Raw genomic sequence first — 19422 nt, 5'->3', positions numbered from 1 at the left:
GCGAAGCAGCAGTCAACAAAGTGACGTGCGCAGGCGAGTGTCGGCGAATCGAATAGCGCGGCGTCTGCTGTGCGGGAATTTATCTTTGGGCACGAGCGTTTCTCGAACCGTCGAATTATATCCAGAACACTGTAGATCAACGAAGATTATTCTAGGCCGTTGACGTTAGTTGGAAACGCTCTCCCTATCAAAAGAGAACACGTGCGGCATAACAATAAAGAGTGGGGCACACGCTTCACTTGGCACAGATAACACAGACCGGCCCAGCCGGCCGGTAAAAACAAAACAAGTAAACGAACCCAATGCATGGTTCGCGGCAATGTATAGATCATTTATTTTGCCCAGTTACTCCAAGTTTCCTATTGCCTGCGTAACATAACCGTCACATTGAGTGTGCCACGGGCACGGTGAAACGATCCAATGGAAGCCCGTTTTCCGTCGCTATGAATAAATGCCCAGCATTGTGCCAGGGGTAGATTCGTACTGTCCGCATCCCGTAAGACAACACTTTTTCCCCCTAATAAACCAAAAAGGGAACAAATGCGGTGGACGGGGGTCACCTAAAGCCCCTTGTTTAAGTACAGCTTGGTCGGTGGTTCGGGCATCCCACGCGCAGCGTCCTGAAGTTCGGGCTCAAGGCTGCTGACTTTGACGCTGCTCTTCTGCGGGAAGGTGGCGCAGGAAAGCGGCGTCGCGAACACCAACATCTCGCCGACAAGACCCACTTGCAGAGGAGCGCTGATCCAGCGATAGTGTTGTAGCGTGCCGCTGTCTTCCAGCAGGTTCATGACAATGGGGGGAAGACCATGCCGGGTGCCGCCATGCCCACCCGGGACATGACCACCATGGCGATAGCCCATCTGGCGACAACCCTCGACTCGCCGACGCGGTTTCCGTTCTCGTCAACCACGGGGATGCCCTGTCGGAGCCGTGCATCCGCATCACGGGAATGTTGACGCAGTTCGCCGCCGCCACGGCGCTGAACGGCTCGAAGCGTCCCACTAGGGGCGGCAGAGATTTGACCAGGCTGTTGAGACCCAAGGCGGAGCCGCGAGCACGTAAGACAGGCCTGCAGCGTCGAGAGCGGAATGGGCGAGTCGCCGCTGCGGTTTGGGTAGTTGACAACCGCGTTGAAGGGCTGGTTGATCCACTGCCAGAAGACGACCTGCGCCGTCGTCTTGTAGAATGGGATCGTGCAGCCGGTGATGGTCATGTTCATGGGCACCTGGGCGGACATGCGGCCGACCAGCGTGATCTTCTCGCCCGTGTCGGGATGGAAGGCCGAGTCGTACACGTGCTTGGCACGCCACAACTTCTCTTCGGTGAGCCCTTCCACGTGTTCCCCCCTGCGGTAGCGTGTGACGATTCTTCGTGCCTCTTCGAGCTATTTGGCCGTGCACAGCAGGTTCAGTGGGTTCGTGACGTTGAAGAAGCGTCGCGCCCTGCCCCAGAAGGTGGCCTGGTCCCACCGGGGCTCTTCGATGTGGCTGCGGTGGTGCTGCATGAGAAAAAACGACGATGTACCACAACAGCGAGCTTATTTGCTTGCAAAGTATAGACCATTGCATCCGTACAAAAAGTACCTTTTAGTTTTGACAGCGGAGCTGTTGTTGCTGGCCGTAATGTGTGCGGCGTCATGAATGAATGAACGACTTTATTTAGAAATAGGCCTGAGGCCCTGGGGGGTTATTGGGAGATGCGAGAACGTCATAAAAAAAACGTGTCATAGTTACTCCTACCGTTTACCTCGCGCGTAAGCACGCGTTTTACGGGGAGTGCTCGGCGTCCTCCAGGCTTGCGCGTGGCGCTCGAAAAAATAAATACAAAGAAAACAATTCATGCGCGTCCGCAACTCAATGGTGGAGCGCAAGATAGCTCGCGCTACAGACGCGCAGTTCGCGAAGCCGGTTGCCGCCAGTTGCAGCACGTGCTGACGTGTTCCTCTTTGGGAGAATTATGAAAGCCTGCGGACAAAACGACCCGGTCCCGGCATGAGGGAGACAACCATATAGATGGATATGATGATTACTACTACCACCACAGTGACTCAGCGACGACGGAACATGTAAATAAACAATTTCAGACACAATGCAATGCGTGGTGGTGTGTCTCTAATTGCTTACATAGAACAGAATCTCTCCAGCTCCACTATGTTTGAAGACTTGCGCAACTTAGTGCAAGGTTCGCCCGACTCAGAAAAATTCAGGGAAGCTTGCACTCACGCGCGAGACTTGAATGGTAAAGCTCTTGTATACTTGAGCATATACCGGACACATAGTTGAGTTTCAGTATCATTGTTTATTTGCACAGTTGCGTTGCTAGTAACCGTCGTCATACTATGCATCGAAGAGCTCGTCGTCTCCTTCGCGGCGAGTGGGGGATGCAAAGTCATCCTCAGCATTGCAGAGCTCCACCAGCTCAACCGGCGAAGCTTGCACTAAGTCGCGCAAGGCTTGAACCATAACCAAGCTGCAGATTTCTTTAGACGTGAGCACTGCATGCAGTACACATCGCCACGCATTTGTACAAATAAGTCTGAAATTGTTTATTTACATATTCCGTCGTTTCTTTGCACTGTGTCATCGTCATGTGCATCGATATCGATGTGTGAGAGAGAGAGAGAAGTTTATTTGCCATTCAAGTGTTCAATGTGTTCAATGCCGTGTTCAATGCCGTCAATGTGTTCCTCGTGCCAAGCATTAGGTGCTCGCTAGCGCTTAACAACAGCGCTGGATTTATTTATTTATTTATTTATTTATTTGTTTGTTTATTTATTTATTTTTTTATTTATTTATTTATTTATTTATTTATTTATTTATTTATTTATTTATTTATTTATTTATTTATTTATTTATTTATTTATTTATTTATTTATTTATTTATTCTGTATTTATTAATTTTCAGAAGCTGCTACTGCACGAGCCGAGAGCGCTCGGTGGTCGCTGCGAGGCACGCGCTCACGAGCGCTCCTCATTACCTTAGTATTTTTTTCCTGCAACGGCGAACTGACGGCTTGTACAACAGCTCCTCTGTTAAAATCAATTGGCAAATTTCTTAAACGATACAACCATGGAACTTGAACATGATGCTGCTATCGATCCTTTTCTTTCAAGGCTAAGGCGCGCGTGTTCTTTTCGATTACACTGAGGTTATGTTTGTGGAGCTAGCATCGTCAAGGCCTGTTCCCTGCTTTCTTTTATCTCGAAAACCCCGATCGCCTCTTGCTGACTTCCATTGCAGGCCATTGTCTGCTGTCTTCATTTATAAAACTCACTAAAACTCACGCCATCATTTGTAAAACTCGCGTTCTCTACATTTAAAGCTGGAGGGAAGCGCTGACATTCCGTTAAGCTATATTGCCTCGGGATCATTGCCGCAGCATGCACTCGTTTGGTTGTGAATACTTGCTCACATGTGTTTTTTTTTTTTTTTTTCTCCGAGACAGCACGCTCGAGTCGTGAAAAGCAACGCAATCTAGTATTTTTGTTATATCGTAAAAATTGTCGTTCTTGCGGTTTTCTGACTTCCTGGATTTAGACTTCGACCTACTTTTTCGTTTTTGTTCTTTCCGCCAACTGCATCTTTTCACTGTTCCCCTCCCACCTCGCAGTTCCTACCGCTCTCCTTTGGGGGCCCCTCATCGCGTGCCCTTCCAAGTTGTATACCTAGTAGCCAGCTCTCTTGTCCTCTCCCATCAGCGAGAGTGCGTTGAAGAGCTGCGGCGACCTATATATGCACTACCCATTTCCATTTCTTAAAATCCAGGTTTGTAAGACTATCAGCATATCCTAAAGACATGTTATCCCCTGCTCTTCCCTCACATTTTTTTTAGTGCCTCATTCACACCTGGTACCTTTTACGTAGCCACATACACCGAACCAGTCAGCGACAGACAAAGCCAAAAAAATCACTCTTGCTACGAAGACAGAACGAGGATCTGGGGCAGACATTGCAGGAACTCCAACAAGTACGCCCCTCCCAAAAATCTCCCAGGATATCTGTATGGGCTATGCTGGTGGCCCGAATGAGTAAATACGTGAGCGTGCCCATCACCACCGAAACAATACGGGCTAGCCCGGGGTGCACGAGGCGCAATACAATACCAAAAAAGGACAGAGTTGAGTAAGGGCTCACCAGAAATTTCCCAGATCAGGATTATATACGCTTGCTTTGCGAACCTCATGAACGAACTCTGGGAGCAAGGAAAGGCGGCTGGGGTCATTCCCCTGAACGGGCAAAAAAGATTGGATCTACGCAACCTAGAGCCCATACGAATAATATCCTGTTTGGTTAACTCTTGCGTCCAATATTCTAATTACTCACCAGGTACCCTCGAGGACACAAACGCGCTTCCCGACACACTCATTGGCTACAGAGGGAGGATCTCGGCTATCCTGGCCCCGGACCTCCTGAATGCATTTGATAGTTTACCACATGAGCTAACACTGGACAACCTGTAAAAAGCAAACTGAGGGCCGAAAATATTCATTTGTGTGTACTTTCTGTGCGACCGGAAGAGCACACTCAACGTGGGGTCACTCGTAGCGAGGACAAAGAAATTAAGATTCCAACCGTGGCACGCCTCAGGGCTCTTTACTATCCCCTTACTTTTTGGCATCGCGATGAGAAGCTTGCCAATGTTTGCCATACAGCATCGGTGATATCATACACGTAATATATGCTAATGTCATAATCACATGGATAACGAAAGGCTCCCGTGCAGAAGTCGCAGCAGCTCAAAAAGCGATCCTATAGTGGTGAACCGCTACGCGAGTAGCAATGTCCTTGCCTGTTCCCCTGAAAAATCCGATCTTCTTGTCACCAGCGAACGACAACAAGCTCAACTGACGGTAAACTTGCAAGGCAGAGCTATACCCCAGCTTATTAGAGTTTGGGTTTGGGCTAGTTGGTAGCGGTAATCCATGACCTCATGTAGCGCCAACAAAACGACAAGGACCAAGGGGGGCGACGGGCACAAGCGCTAACTTCCAACTGAGTTTATTGAAGAAATGCGTGAATTTAAAAACACTTATCAAAAGAAACAAAGAAAAGAAAGAACAGAAAAATTACTCCCACCTCCCCTCGCGGGAACCCCTGTGTAGATGCGACGCATACGGGGTTCCGTTGTTGTTTCCGTTAGGTTGATTCTCCCATGGCGTGAAACGTGCCGTGAACCCCCTGCCGCGGCTATGACGCAACGTGGCGCGGCTATGACGCAACCCAATCCAACACAATCCCCTTCAATCCAATCCAATCCAATCCAATCAAATCCAAGCCAAGCCAAGCAAATCGAATCGAATCCAATCCAATGACCCTCGCGAGAGAGTGTTCGCTATCGGAGAGGAGAGGGGGTGAGCGGCGGAGAGCGCAGCTCGCGCGGCGAGGAGAATGGGGGAGGGGTGTGGACGGACAACAACAACGCCGTATGGAGGGACAAGGCGAGTGAATTAGATGCAGTCGCATCGAAAAACAGCTCATGACAACATTTGCACACAAAAATAATTCGCACAAACACTATGACGTCGAGCAAAAGGCAGCACGAGGCATTACCCCAGCGCTTGCACAAAACTGTGCTCGTATCAACAGACAAAGCAACACAAAATCCCACCACACAGTCCCTAAAATCTGAGATCAGGAAAAGCAGGTAATGTATACGTACATGCTCCGACAAAAATAAGAATAGGCCCCGAATAAGTCTCCGGGAATTTAGTTTCCTTCACCTAACCCCGCACCACTCATCACATCTAGAATAGCTTACTGTTTGTGTACCAGAACCCCAACAAATGTCAGCTCAAGGCCGCATAGAGAGGTTTGTAATACCCCTGTCACACGGGCACTTTCAATCGCGATTGAGTCGATCCGGATCGAGCTCAATCCGGATCGGGTCCCGGCTACACGGCAGTTTGAGTTTCAATCGCGATCGAGTTCGATCCCGCTCGAACTCAATCCTGGTTTCTCAAGCGCGATCGAGGCTTCCGAGCACGATCGAACGAAAGCGGTGATACTCTCGTCCCCGCTGAGTAATGGCACAGAATGTGAGAACTTCAACTAACGCCACAAATTGTGTCAAATAACTTGACCCAAATAAGCGTGAGGTAATTTACATAGTTACGTATAGCTACGACCGCGCGAAGTTACCAGACGCCGGCCGCAAGTACATTGTTAGCGCCATCTGGTGTACACAAGTGCAACCCGTGCAACTTCTCGATCGCGATTGAAACGTGCCGTGTAGCAGCGGCAGTACGTCGAGCGCGCTCGAAAACTCGATCGCGATTCACTTCAATCGCGATTGAAAGTGCCCGTGGGACAGGGGTATAAGAAAAGCCCGCAAAATCACACTCAGGGTGCGCCAATTTAGACTTCAACAAGTTCAGTTAAGCGCCAGTTTACTTTGTTGTAAGATGTACTAAAATTTGTGGTCTCTCTACCTCACAATATGCATAACCCTAGCACTGCACAAGGCAAGCACTCATGCACACTGCGAGGAACCACCGCGGGTTCGAGCTATTTGAGCACGCTCACGATACTGAAACGCCGTCGCGCCAACTTAACACCGCCTCTGTTGGGCAGGTGGAGAAGGGGGCGACAAAGGAATATGCCCAGGGTACGGAGGGAAGACGTTTATTTTATACTAACGTTCTAGTCACATATTTTACAGACCCAATTACATAATTTCAAGTACAGGTACGTACTTCCCGGTAGGTGAAAGGGGCGATTGGGTGCCACGCGCAAGTGTGCGCGTCGTCGGCGCAAAGCCAGTGGGCTCTTCGGTCAGGGCAAATTCCGGGGTGCGCGCACGTTGTGCGCGCGCGCATCGCCGTGCTGGCCAGATCGGCTCGCAGCAGCGAGGGAGACGGGGCCCATTCGCTCACAGGCGCGTACCGCACGGCGTGATCGTCGAGTGGTAGGTACGGCCTTATATGCAAGCGTAGGGGCAACAGGAGCAGCCTTAGGCACGGGCCGCAGCCGGAAGGGCTGGTGGGCTTTCGCCGGCGCAACAGAGTTGCCGCCGGCTGGTAAAGAAAGCGTCACATACCAACGGCCAACGCCTTCGGCGTCCTGGAAGCGTCTCCCCGAACGGACCCCCGCGCAGGGCGCGCGTTCGCGTCCCGGCGAGAGTCGGGTTCGGGCATCGTTCAAACAGACCAATGAGGTGAGGTTAGCTCCGCTACCAGGGCGGAGCGCCCGCTGCGTGACAGTGTTTTATCGCCGCAACGGTCTCTGCAGGCTTCACCTCAGGCAGGAGTTTGAGACGACGGCTCGGCTGTGCACAGTGGCGCCGAGACGAGCCGGCATTTCGGGGAGAGAGGGGAAAAACGCCGCGCAACGCCACAAACCCAGTGATCGTGCAATGGCTTGGGCGTCAGGATCCCCACAAATTACAATGTGTAAAGAGGCGTATTCAGAGAGCAGACTCCGCCACGACTCATTCTTTGCGGAAACTGACTGCTTTACGCGCACAAAATCATTTAGCTGCAACGATTTCGGAACTAGACTCAATACATATGCATCCTGCCTGAACAATCTATAGTACACAACAGCAGCCACCTGCAGGAGCGAACCATTCAGGCGCAAGACCAGCCACCCATGCAGAAATCGGAATTGGCCAAATATACCCGGATACATGCATCCGGAGGGGAACGGAGGGACGAACCCTTCGTGTTGGCGCCATTCTGAAGCAGATCAATAAGGGCTGAGCCCACGGACTCAGAATCACACGGACGCCAGCCTCAGAGATGGGGCGGCTGCGACCGCTGTCGTAGTCAGGAGTTATATACCCTTGTCACAGCAGCTGTGAAGTCGATTTCAAAACAAGCACCGATACGGAGGCACGAGCAATCACGAGTGCTAAGGTCAGCCCTGCAGTTCGTCAGCCGCCGGCACAATCCGCATTTACAGAGTCACGGAGTCGGCAAATGTAAATGTCTGCAAGTGTCGGAGTCGGAGTCTGTAAAAGAAGTTATCTGTATAGACAAAGAAGTTGTCTATGCAGACAACTTCTTTGGAACTGCATTCGCGAAAAAATACCGCAGACATGCTCAACAAGGCACTTTAAAAACTAAGGGCTACGAGGTGACCTTGGTACCCAGAACGAGGGCACGCTGCAGGGATTGAGAGCGAACACGCACTCGCCCTCTGGGAACCAGAGCATGCACTAAGAATACACAGCCAGTTGACACCGGAGACCTGCTACGGACAGCCCTCCAAAACAGACTCCTCGAAAAATCCATTTCGGGAAAAAGAGCGCTCAAATAGCTGCAGTGGTGCAGAAAGAAGCAGACGACGCGGTTTTCTTCGTGCCGTTGTTTGAGCGCTTTTTCTACCAACTTGAATTTATACCAACTAGACCAACTTTCCGTTCTGCTACAGTGCCGCACAAACCACTCACCCACTGGGAATCCGCTGTACTCAGACGGTACCAAACAAACGTGGTAACCACTGTGCACCACACATGCCGATTCCGGTGACTGCTGGGTATCGTCAAATGTCCGAACTTTGGACACTACCCCAGCCTTTATCGCTCTCTCTGGACATGACAGAACGCCGATCTTCCCGCACACCCGATGTAAGGGATCCAGGCGCCAGTGACGCTGCAAAGTCGAACGCGTGGGAAGCGGCGATTTCCTGAAGGGCGTATGAAGGACTTTATGGCAGCCAGCCTGTCAACGGCAGGCGGCCTTTGGATCATGCCGCCTGCGTGGAGACTAATTGTCTTGAGCCTCAGCTGGGCTGGAACGTTGTTTTGAACGGCGGGTTGCAAAGCAGAGTACGAGCGTGAGAAGGCGTTGATCGGATGCTCGATTCGCTTTCCGCGGACGTGGCGGCGGTTGCTTCGGGGGGGGGGGGGGGGGGGGTAAAAACATTTATTATGCATGGTAATGAAAATACATGAGAGGTATGGCCGCCTGCGCGCGCGTTTAGCCAGTGGGGCGGTGGTTGGGTCTTTGTTGGCCCGCGCGCACAGTAAGGAAGTGCGAAGATGTTTCGTTGGGAATGCGGCACCGCGGGGTCTGCACGTCCCATATGGTTTCTGCCGAGCTAGGATCGCCTGTCAATGGCAGGGGAGACTCGAGGGCGCGCTGCGTTGTTCGTTAAGAGGAACCGACATGGTCACCCCGTGTTTGTGGTGGCGGTCGAACTTTGTGCGGGCGTGGGAACGGGCAACGCAGGCCGCGTGTGTAGAAGCTTGCCCCGGGCGCTTGCACGTGTTTCCTCGGGTGTTTGAGTGTTTGTTGTATTTGTTTGGTTTGGTTTTGATCTCTTCTTCCTTTTTTCTGTGGGGGGAGAGAGTGAGCAGCCTTTCAGGGTTACAGGGGGCGTTGCCCACCGCGGTTTAGGCCCGGATTTGGTGATCCATCCAATCAGGTCGCCAGGAGATACTGATTCGCCTGTGTATCAGGGTTGGAGCCTAAGTAACCCATCAAAAGCACGAGACATGAGGTCTCGGGGTCGAATCCTCGAGGTTTAATGTGCTATGCACGGCCGGCGTATTGCCGGGCTAGCCAGGTTCGACTATGGAGGATATCACCACTTGGGTAGTCTTAGGTCAGGGTCCGTCACTGACGGGGGTGCCGCGTGCTGGCTTAAGTTTTAGCTGGCTTAAGACTCTCACTTTATTTCTTACTTCGTTAACTCTGTCTTCAGTCTGTAAATATTCTGTATATGTCTCCATCAACCATCAACCATCGTAGTCGTGTCATCAGTGCCGCAACCATCAGGCATCAACGCAGATCATCAATCGATCTCTTCAACAATAACGAAAGAACCTAACATTCACTCCCGACCAACCCAGAGTTCATAGAAAAGGGGCTGGCTTACTCCAGTCCTAAGGTACAGCGAGGACTGGTTGAATGCGCTAAGGTGTCCATGTCGTCTATCCCGGGAGCGCACACTATATAGGTTTCTTGTGCAAACAATTAAGTTACTTTCTTCTCGTTCATCATTCGGTATTTTGTCATTAGCGCCCGAGGCCAATCGGCTGCCTTTTGGTTAGCTTTCAGCCACGAAATGGTGTCTGATTTTAAGGGGGACAGAAAGACAAAAGGGTCCATGAAGGCCAAAGGAAACAAACGCGTGTTAAGGACATATTAGTAGAAATTAAGAAGAAGAAATGGGCGTGGGCAGGGCATAATGCGAAGGCAAGACAAAGGTTAATCATTGAGGGTAACAAAGTGGATCCCTAGAGAATGCAAGCGGGGCAGGGGGCGGCAGAAAGTTAGATGGGCATGCAGACGAGATCAAGAAGTTTGCGGGGATAAATTGGTCGCAGTTAGCACAGAACCGGGATAATTGGAGATCTATGGGACAGGCCTTTGCCCTGCACTGGGCGTAGATAGGATGATAATGATGATCAAGACAAAATACAAGTTTGTTTCATCAAAAAGGCTGTTTTTTCCCGATAACAACGATGCCACTTTTATCGCCAGCGTCAAACAAATATTCGAGATATTAAAGAAAACATATTCAAGTGGCGAATCGCTGGCCACTTTCCGGCAGCTCTTCTATGACGTCACAGAATCTTGTTTGTGCGATTGTCGGCCGCCGACCTAAAAGCCACCGCCAAAAACATGACTGGGAAGATTGTAGTGGTACTCTAGCTAGTTCCGTTTGATTGCATCACCTGATTGCTAACGCGCAGCTAAGCCTCTGATAACAATATTTTAGTGCCAGTCCATAACACGTCCCTCCTGCCTATGTCACTATGACGTCACTATGGCGCAAAATTTCAAAGTTGTTCAATATTTCTTCAGTTTTTTCGGTTTAAAATCGTCTTTCGGGGCCGGAATGAGATGAGCGAGCTACCGGCCCAATTCTTCCAAATAGAACAAAGTAGTATTTTGTGATCATGGTCCCTTAAAGCACAGTAACACAAATCTTCTTGCAAGCAGACTGAACACAACTTGGGGTATACCTAAACACAAAAATGTAGTCTGTCTGTCTGTCTGTCTGTCTGTCTGTCTGTCTGTCTGTGTCTGTCTGTCCGTCTGTGTATCTGTGTGTATGTGTCTGTCTGTGTCTGTCTGTCTGTGTCTGTGTGTCTGTGTGTCTGTGTGTCTGTCCGGCTGTCTGTGTCTGTGTATCTGTGTGTCTGTGTGTCTGTCCGGCTGTCTGTGTCTGTGTATCTGTGTGTCTGTGTGTATCTGTCTGTGTCTGTCTGTCTGTCTGTCTGTCTGTCTGTGTCTGTCTGTCTGTGTGTCTGTCCGGCTGTCTGTGTCTGTGTCTGTGTATCTGTGTGTCTGTGTATCTGTGTGTCTGTGTATCTGTGTGTATCTGCCTGTCTGTCTGTCTGTCTGTCTGTCTGTCTGTCTGTCTCGCGATTCAGCCACCCGCACAAAAGTTGAGTTCCTGAACGTGACGATTACACGGCCGAACCATTTCGGAACTACTAAATCTGGTAGCATATGCCACTGTTCAGCAAAAAAGAAAACATGGGGATAATTGCTGCAAAAGACCAATACATAGCTGCTACTAGTAGTGTGCTTTTATTTAAAAATAGACGTGGGCGTATTTTTTGGCCTATGCACTAAGTATTTTGTGACGCTTAACTAGCCAGGATATGTCAGGTCTTCGCCTTGGAGGGAAGGGTCGAAGCACTAAATGGGTTGAACATTGCGAACCAAATGGGCACTGTTCAGTCGTGTCCTGCAGTTAGTGGCGAAAGTGCCGTGGGCCCCGCCGCCGTGACGCCAGCTGCGCAGCTTCTGTTGTTTGCGGCACGAGACGACCACAGCTCTGTCTCCCACCTCCATTCAGCGGCGTTCACGGGGACCATTTCTGCGTGGCCTTTGCAGGCAAACCCCCTATCGTATGTAAAGATCGGTGTGTCACCCCTGCACCCATGAAACACGTTAATTGAAGGCACTAGACCATCTATATTTCCATATAAGACCGCCTATATTGTCCCTGAAAAAAATGTTTTCCTAGCAACGCATTTAGGTGCACTAGTATAGTGGAGCTGACTTTAAATAGGCTAAATGTCCCACCGTAGTTATAGACGGGATAACACAGGGACATTCGCAAAAACGAGCTAGGGCCTTCATACGTCTGTACAGTGAAGCTGACTGCGGGGGTGCTCAGTGTACAGCTCTATATAAGCTCTACATATAAGCTCTACAGCTCTACATGGGAGCTTACGCAGGTGGTTATTCAAGTACGTTATTGCATCCACATTTTTATGTAGGACCTACTAAATGGGGGGCTCCGCCCCCTTCCAAATGAAAGGAAGAACATAGAAACATAAAAAAACGGTAAAACATCAGCAGTATCGATAAAAAAAATTACCCATAAATCCTTGTGTTACCTCCGGTCTGCTCTACTTGACTTTTCAAGTTTGGTAATTTCTTGACTGTTATTCTTTTCTCGGACATTGTAAAATCGGTGCCCTTCGAGCAGGACGCACGCAATGGCAAATTGCGAACGATAGTGTGACTGTGCGTTTGACGCAGTATAATGCAGTCGCGACAACTGCCTTTCTGATGGACGCGGAAACCATCCTCGTACGCGAAATTTCAGCATCCAATGAGAAACGAAACGTATTCCGCAGCCTTGTAGGCGGCAGTGCTATGGTGTACTAGAACACCATAGTAGTGCTCGACAAATCGCGAACCACGCGCACCACGCCGAGTTCTTTTCGAACATTGGTTCGTCCAGCGTCCGCTACGGCCGCTTTTGGCGCCCTAATCGGAACCCGTCCGGCGGCCGCCGAGCGGCGTCTGCTGCCGCCGTCTCCCTCTCCCACCGTGCGCGCTTTCCGGCATCGCTCGCGCCTCCGCACAAGACGGCGTGCGGCATCGCTGGGCGCCCTCGGAAGAAGCAGTAGCGCGGTGTGTGCGGGTGTGTGTGTGCGCTCCGTTCCACATTCCAGCGTGCGGCGGCGGACCCGCTCGCTTTTTCCGTGCTTGGTGCCAAAACAACGCGACGAACACCCGAGGATTACACGCCGTGGAAGCGGTGCACGCAGCGGTGTGCTGCTACTACAGTGCTACTCTCGGAGACGGCAACGCGCCAGCCCGTTTTTCGGACCGGTGAGTGAGCAGTGGTTTGTTTGGGCCTTTCGCCCCGGGCAACGGCTCAGTAGAAGAGGGCCACTGGACCGCCGGGGTCCGTTTGCACGCACGCGATGTGAAGCACTCTTGTTCGCACGGTATCGCGATTTCGGCGCTCCCGTGACATGGAGGAAAACGGTTCACGACAGGCAAGAAAGGGGTGTGTGCAGGCATGGTAGAGTGAAGAAGCGTCCTAGAGAATGCGAACGTTTCGGTTCTTTCGTTTTCGTACTGCTTCGAATAGTTTCCATTCCATGGTAGTTTCTCGAAAATTGCAATTCGTTAGATTTACAATCACAATTCTTTGCCTGCACTAAATTTTTAATTTGTTCAACGCACGATTTTCTGCGAAGCACATGACCTTGTGAGCACCTTCTACTCGGCGACCTGGCAACAAGGCATCCTTCTGGTGACAGATTTGCGATATCAAAATGGAAAAGGAAAGACAAGACGAACGCTACAGTGCACTTTTAGCTACGCGAGAAAAAATGCGTTTTTTTTCTTCACCACGGGATGATCCGGCGAAGTTGTTAGGCTAAATTTCTGCCAATTGGACTGTGTCGGCGTTTCGAGGCGACCAAGCGGGAACCGTGCAGTGTTACGGTATTACCGTTAGTGTCTCCCTTATGCCTGACCCAAGCCGCAACCTCTCACCGCGATTGCTTCGCGCGCAATTAAATTGTGGTCTTGGATCGAACTCTGAAATAGTGCCCTGTGAGTAACAGTCCCGGTATCAAAAACTGGTGGGATGTGCACGTACGACATGTCATTTAAATGTGACTCAAATATGTGCGATGAAACCTGATTCATATATATACGTGCGCGCGGTGTGTTGGTACTACGGCCCTAATGCTTATTGCAGTTCATTTCCCCCACTACGCGACATCCTGTACTGCGATTTACACCACGGCATCGGCCGACTTTTAGTCGTCCGTACGCACGCGAGGTCGTTGCCGCATGTGCGAACGTGGGCGGAGCGGTTCCGGCGCATGATCGAGCACGTTGACTGCGCGGCTCGCAGCTCGAGACGAGCTGACGTCACTCCGAAGCTGTGTGTGAAACTTCTACAAGCCACTATTTGCAGTAGATGAGACCCTATACCTCACCGCGTAAAGTATGCTTATCCACTCGGGTACTGCAACCGGCCGTTGCGGTTCGTTTTTTTCTCTGTGATAGCAGAGCAGCGAATCGAACGCGGGTGCTGGGATCCGAAAGGGAGTTTTGTGTGAAAATACTAGGACCCATCAAATTTTGCCTTCGTCTCGAGGGATCAGACTCGGGTTATTCTGAAAACTGACGGCCCACAACTGCTAACTTGTCAACCGAGCACATAGCGTAGACAGGTTCATACAATTGCTTTTGCTACAGTCTGAACATACATTTTGGTCTCCCTATAAAATAATCAGCGTTAATCTGGCTGAAATGCAGTAACCTTACATGATGTACATTGCACAGCAAAAACGTTTAATTACGCGCATACTGAAGATAAGTCAAGCATGCACATATATATCTATAAATATCGTCCACACTTAATTTCTTGGCTGCGCCCGATGCATGTGAAGGCACCCTGGCAGAATAAAACCCTTTAACTAAATGTTCCCTGTATTTCTCTGCTCCACGCGTCTTCCAAAAGTTCAAACACGTGTTTTCAATATTGTCTTTCACTAAACAGCGCCATCATAACCAGTGATTGCTGATTCCGTAGTGATAACCAGTAAAAGCCACTGACACACCCTCCCGCACTTTCCCCCTTACAAAGAAGACAAGAGCGCTGTTTCGTCGCTCTCGGTCTGAGGTTATGCGTTAAACTAAGCACTAAATCAATTCCAAGCTTTATCCACGCACCGGAACAACGCTCTGACGAGGAGGCGCCAAGCAGTGGGCCTCCTCCCAGTTAATACAGGCGAGCGGGAGATCTCTGGCGTTCGCAGGATTCGCGTAATATACACGCCTGCCCTTCCTATTTCGCTTCCAACGCAAGTGCGCGCGTCCCGTCTACTGTGTTTCTTTGTCCTCGTCCTTTGCGCTCTTTTTAATTTTGCAAGTGCGCCCGCCGTGTCCGGGAGTCGAACCAGCGACATCGGTGCGTAGCAGCATGTTCCCAAGGTCGATACCAGAAACCAACCGCTTATATGCGTCCTTCCCTCATTGTGCGATGAAAAAAAAAGAACAGGACCGATGAATGCATTGTCTTCTCTGCAGGGCGCCCTGTGTGCGTAGTGTCGTATTCCTTTTGTCTTCGGGCACGGACTCAATCAGCCCAGCGCACTCATCCGTACGCCCGTCCAATATGCGACGTGCCTCGGTGTCGGTGCTTATAACTCCCTACATTTGAATTCGACCAGCATTGCCTAGTGAAAGTAAGCCGTTTATCCGGACGAAATTTGTAGCTTCCGTCTTGACACTGCCCCGTGGTAATGTTCCGATATCTGTTTGGCGAGCTTGACGCCGTCTTCGAACAAAACATCGAAGCTGCCTGGTGACTGATAGTTACCCGAAACGTGAACGTGTAAGCAAAGTGAACAAAGCGTCGAATACGTTGAAGACTTGCAAATAATCATGTAAGTACGCGTGTTCACTTAAATTTCTGCTCTAGGCGCACATTTGCAAGGGTAAGTCTAGTGGTTAGTGCACGGCATTTGTTTAGGCAGGATGCAGCAGGGCACGGTGTGTTTTTGTCACGCAGTTGTTGCTTTCGTTTTGCTTTGCACACTGGCGAAACGCATATGTGAATCTAACCCTCCACACATTGTCTGGGTGTCGGCAGACTTCTTTCAAGCGAGCGGAACGCATGAAAAGTGTTTCCAAACAATGTCAATCTTTCCACTGGCGACGCAGTATCCCTAAAGGCTATTCGTGGAGTGGCTTCTTCTACGCATAGAATATGTCACGTGCTGTGTGGTCATGCTATAGCGAGAGCCAGGCTCTTAAAATCGCTGCCTGACAGAACATGTTCCGGCCGTGTCGGTGCGAGGGTATGATGCAGCTTCACTGCAGAGCACTGAAGGAACGCGTTGCAAGCAGCGTACAGGCTGCTGCAACGTACGAGACCGCGTTTCCAACCTGCGTCAGGGGTTGACTCGGAATGCGGACTGAACGGTCCCCTTGCACACCGACAGACCGCGAAACACCTGCTCCGTGAAGGAAAGGCATGCCAACCCCTAGAATTGGTTGGAAAAAACAAATTTCAAAACAATCTTGGACAGCGTAACTGCCCGTCTCAATATCGCGGCCGTTTTAAATGCAGAGCATTTCAGTAACTCACGATGTCACCCGCGTTGGCGTCCGTAGTCCGCACGCTCACTGCGCATGCGCGTGGAGTCGAGGCGAAAGCGAACACATCTCTCGCGAGGGGCATTGGATTGGATTCGAACACTCTCTCGCGAGGGGCATTGGATTGGATTCGATTGGATTGGATTGGATTGGATTGGATTGGATTGGCTTGGATTGGATTGGATTAAAGTGGATTGTGTTGGATTGTGTTGCGTCATAGCCGCGGCCGGCAGACGCGCTTGGGCCGGCGCATGTGCAGTACTCTCTCTTCCGCGGTTTCCTCTCCTTCGGGCGCGCTGCGCATATAACCGGTGTGCCGTTCTCCGGCCAAGCAACATCCGCGGTTGGCTCAAACACCTAGAGTCCACGCCGCTTTACAAGTACGCCAACGTCGTCGACTGGGACCGGCTTACGCAGTCCCCTCAACGTATATAAGCGGCGGAGCACGCGTTCGGAATTCAGTCAAGGGCGTCTTTGCATGGCTTACGCTTGACGTGACGCTTTGCTTGACTCGAGTAGATGCGACGCATTTACTCGAGTTCCCCCCGTGGGAAGATGCGGGCGGCTTTTTCTGAGCACTTGCGCAGCTATACGCAGGTCCAATGCCCGACTTGGCGCGAAACGCAGAAATGGCTGTCTGTACGTACATACGTGCTAGACTTAGGGGCAAGTTAAAACATCCCCTGGTCTAAATTCATTCCAGATCCCAATTTGCACTGCGCATCTCATGTGTGCTGTATTCCGAATCTCTCGTGCTACTAAGCTTCGCTAAGGCACTGCGTCTGAAACCATGAGAAGACGTACTCGTTCGTTTGCTAAGGGAAGAGCGTTTTGTAGAAGGTGGTAAAAGCGGCGCAGCGGCGTTAACATCTGCGTTGCGCGGCGTCGGAAAGTGACCCACGCCGGCAGCGACGTTCTACCGTCCCCGGAGCTGTGCGCCTGAGAAAACCGGCGGCGGCATCGGCGACCGATATGCAGGAGCGGCTCGATCGGGGGGTCGACCGGCCTCGGCGACCTTTCCTCCAGGGTGGTGCAGCCTGCGGTACGGCCGGGTAGTGGCGCACGCACGTACGGGACGCTCGGGGGCCCCCGCTTTCTGGGTCGAGCCCGGACGACCTAGGTGCGCGGACTGCCGCCGCCGGCGCGGCTTCAAACGCTGTCCCTCGCACTCCTTCCTCCAATCTGGCGTCGGCATGCGCTGCTACGAGGAGAGGCCCTTGCGAACTCGGTACATGGCGCTTTTAACGCGAGTGCGCGTGTGAAAAACATTACCATCTCTCCCTGAGGAAAGCTGAGAGAAAGGCGAAGAAAGCTTTCTAACATCAAACACTCTTAAAAAAAAGGTTGGAGCATTCACTAATGGAATACTAACAAGTTACTTGTCCCAGTATACACTAGGTACTTAGTAACTGGAGGTAGTAAATGTAGCACTTGTCAAAATTACTAACCGAAGCAGGCAGTAAGCACCACTACCCCCACTAGTAAAGTCCCAGCGATAGCACTCTTCTGAGCTACATGCGTTTACTAACTGGCCATGCGCAACCTAGTCATAAGCACGACCTTAATCTAGTGCTACCACTTCCTACACTCAGTTAATTTACTAACCATGCCGTTGTTAGTGCCAGAGCCTACGTACAAAACCGCGGGGTAGTAAGGGTCGGAAGGAGTTAGTAAATACGGCCGTTACTACCTTTTTACAACCTTTTTTATTAAGAGTGAACTGTGTCAGAAGCGCGTCAACACCTTTGCTAAAAGTGCGTCCATTCTTCGCTGCAAGTGCGTCCAATCGAACCTTCAAAGCGCCAAATCGCGGGCGAAGAACGAACCCGTGCGACGATTTTTGGCGCACTAAGTATAATCGTATCTACGGTTGATGTATACATGTATAGCGAACGTGGTTTACGAGATAAAGGCACATTGTTGTACTCTATCGTGATCGATGCGTGTTTTGCAGTATCTAAAACCGTTCCCTTTTCGCGATTTTCAAGTAACTGTATTGACACAATGGAAGCCCAGTTTCACGCACGCGCATTGTGTCCAGAGAGCTTATCAGAACTTTTCAGTCGACCAACCTGTCTAGATTGATTGTAGGGTTTAACGCGCCGACGCAACGGAGGCGATGAGGCGCGCCGTAGTGGAGGGCTCCGGGCGGATTTTGACCACCTGGGGATCTTGTAAACAGGGGCGTCTTTGCTTTTAGCCTCCATAAGAAAAGCGGCCGCCGCGACCGGGAATCTAACCCGCGACCTCGTGCTCAGCAGCACGACGCCTCAGCCGCTGAGCCACCGCGGCGGGGGACCAACCTGCCTATGGAGAAATGCATTAGTTTTTTTTTTTTTTTTTTGGGCAGGACGCCATCGGTCCCACTAAAGAAGCTTCCGCTTTAAAAGTAACGCGTAGCGAAGTTATTTCGCGCCTTCAGAGCTGGAGTAATTGCGGCCGTGCTGCTTTTCCACCGCCTGTCGCCTCGCTAAGTTTCGCCGCAGGGGAACGAAGAAGCGAAGCAAAATGAGCTGATGCGAAGACGCGATGAAGCTGTATTGAGCCTATAGCAGGAAAAAGACGGCTCACGCGTGTTTGCCAATTCGCAACAGACGGGCGTTTCGTTTAACGCTGCGTGCAAACGTGATGTAAACAAGATCGACACTTTTACGTCGCACACGTCCGGATCGAAAACGCTGTCGTTGACGAGTGGTTTTGTATGCGAAAACCGCAGCGATGGCTCAGAGGTACAGCACTCGCCTGTATGCGGGAGGTACCGGGTTCGAATTCGCGTACCGCCGGGCACCCACCGGTTTCTTTAACGAGTACAGGCGTCCCTGGTCGAGTCCGGACCCTTGAAAGGGGAATCCATGCCTGGAAAGCTGCCTTTACCCTTGCGAGGGACCCCTGACCCTTGTCCATCTGGCGGGGTCCCCGGCCGTCATGCCGCGCTGCGCCATTGTCGCGGGTGGAAGAGTCAGACGGCATGTCCTGCCACAGGCTGTTGCGAGTTGAGCGTCCTCCGTGGATGTGGAAGGCACCATGTGCATTCGTGTGCCTTGGTGGCGCCGGGAACATACCGGTAAAATAAGTACAAGCGATTGCCCCTATCGAAAGGGGC

At 51.1% G+C, this 19422-nt stretch overlaps 1 protein-coding gene and 1 pseudogene across 1 annotated transcript in view; one reads left to right on the top strand and one right to left on the bottom strand.

The window, feature by feature from the left end:
* Nucleotides 1-321: 321 nt before the first annotated feature.
* Nucleotides 322-19422, bottom strand: part of LOC144146671 (sideroflexin-1-like) — a 28695-nt pseudogene continuing 9594 nt past the window's right edge.
* The window catches only part of LOC144147242 (uncharacterized), a 196630-nt gene continuing 189963 nt past the window's right edge, over nucleotides 12756-19422 (top strand). Inside the window, exon 1 of the mRNA XM_077679322.1 lies at nucleotides 12756-13025. The gene's annotated coding sequence lies outside the window, so the exon portion shown is untranslated. The remainder of the gene's footprint in view (nucleotides 13026-19422) is intronic.

This window comes from Haemaphysalis longicornis, unplaced genomic scaffold (genome assembly GCF_048455015.1).
Source record: "Haemaphysalis longicornis isolate Haplotype H1 unplaced genomic scaffold, Haemaphysalis longicornis Haplotype H1 scaffold_7, whole genome shotgun sequence".
NCBI lineage: Eukaryota > Metazoa > Arthropoda > Arachnida > Ixodida > Ixodidae > Haemaphysalis > Haemaphysalis longicornis.
This window is presented reverse-complemented; position numbering and strand designations above follow the sequence as displayed.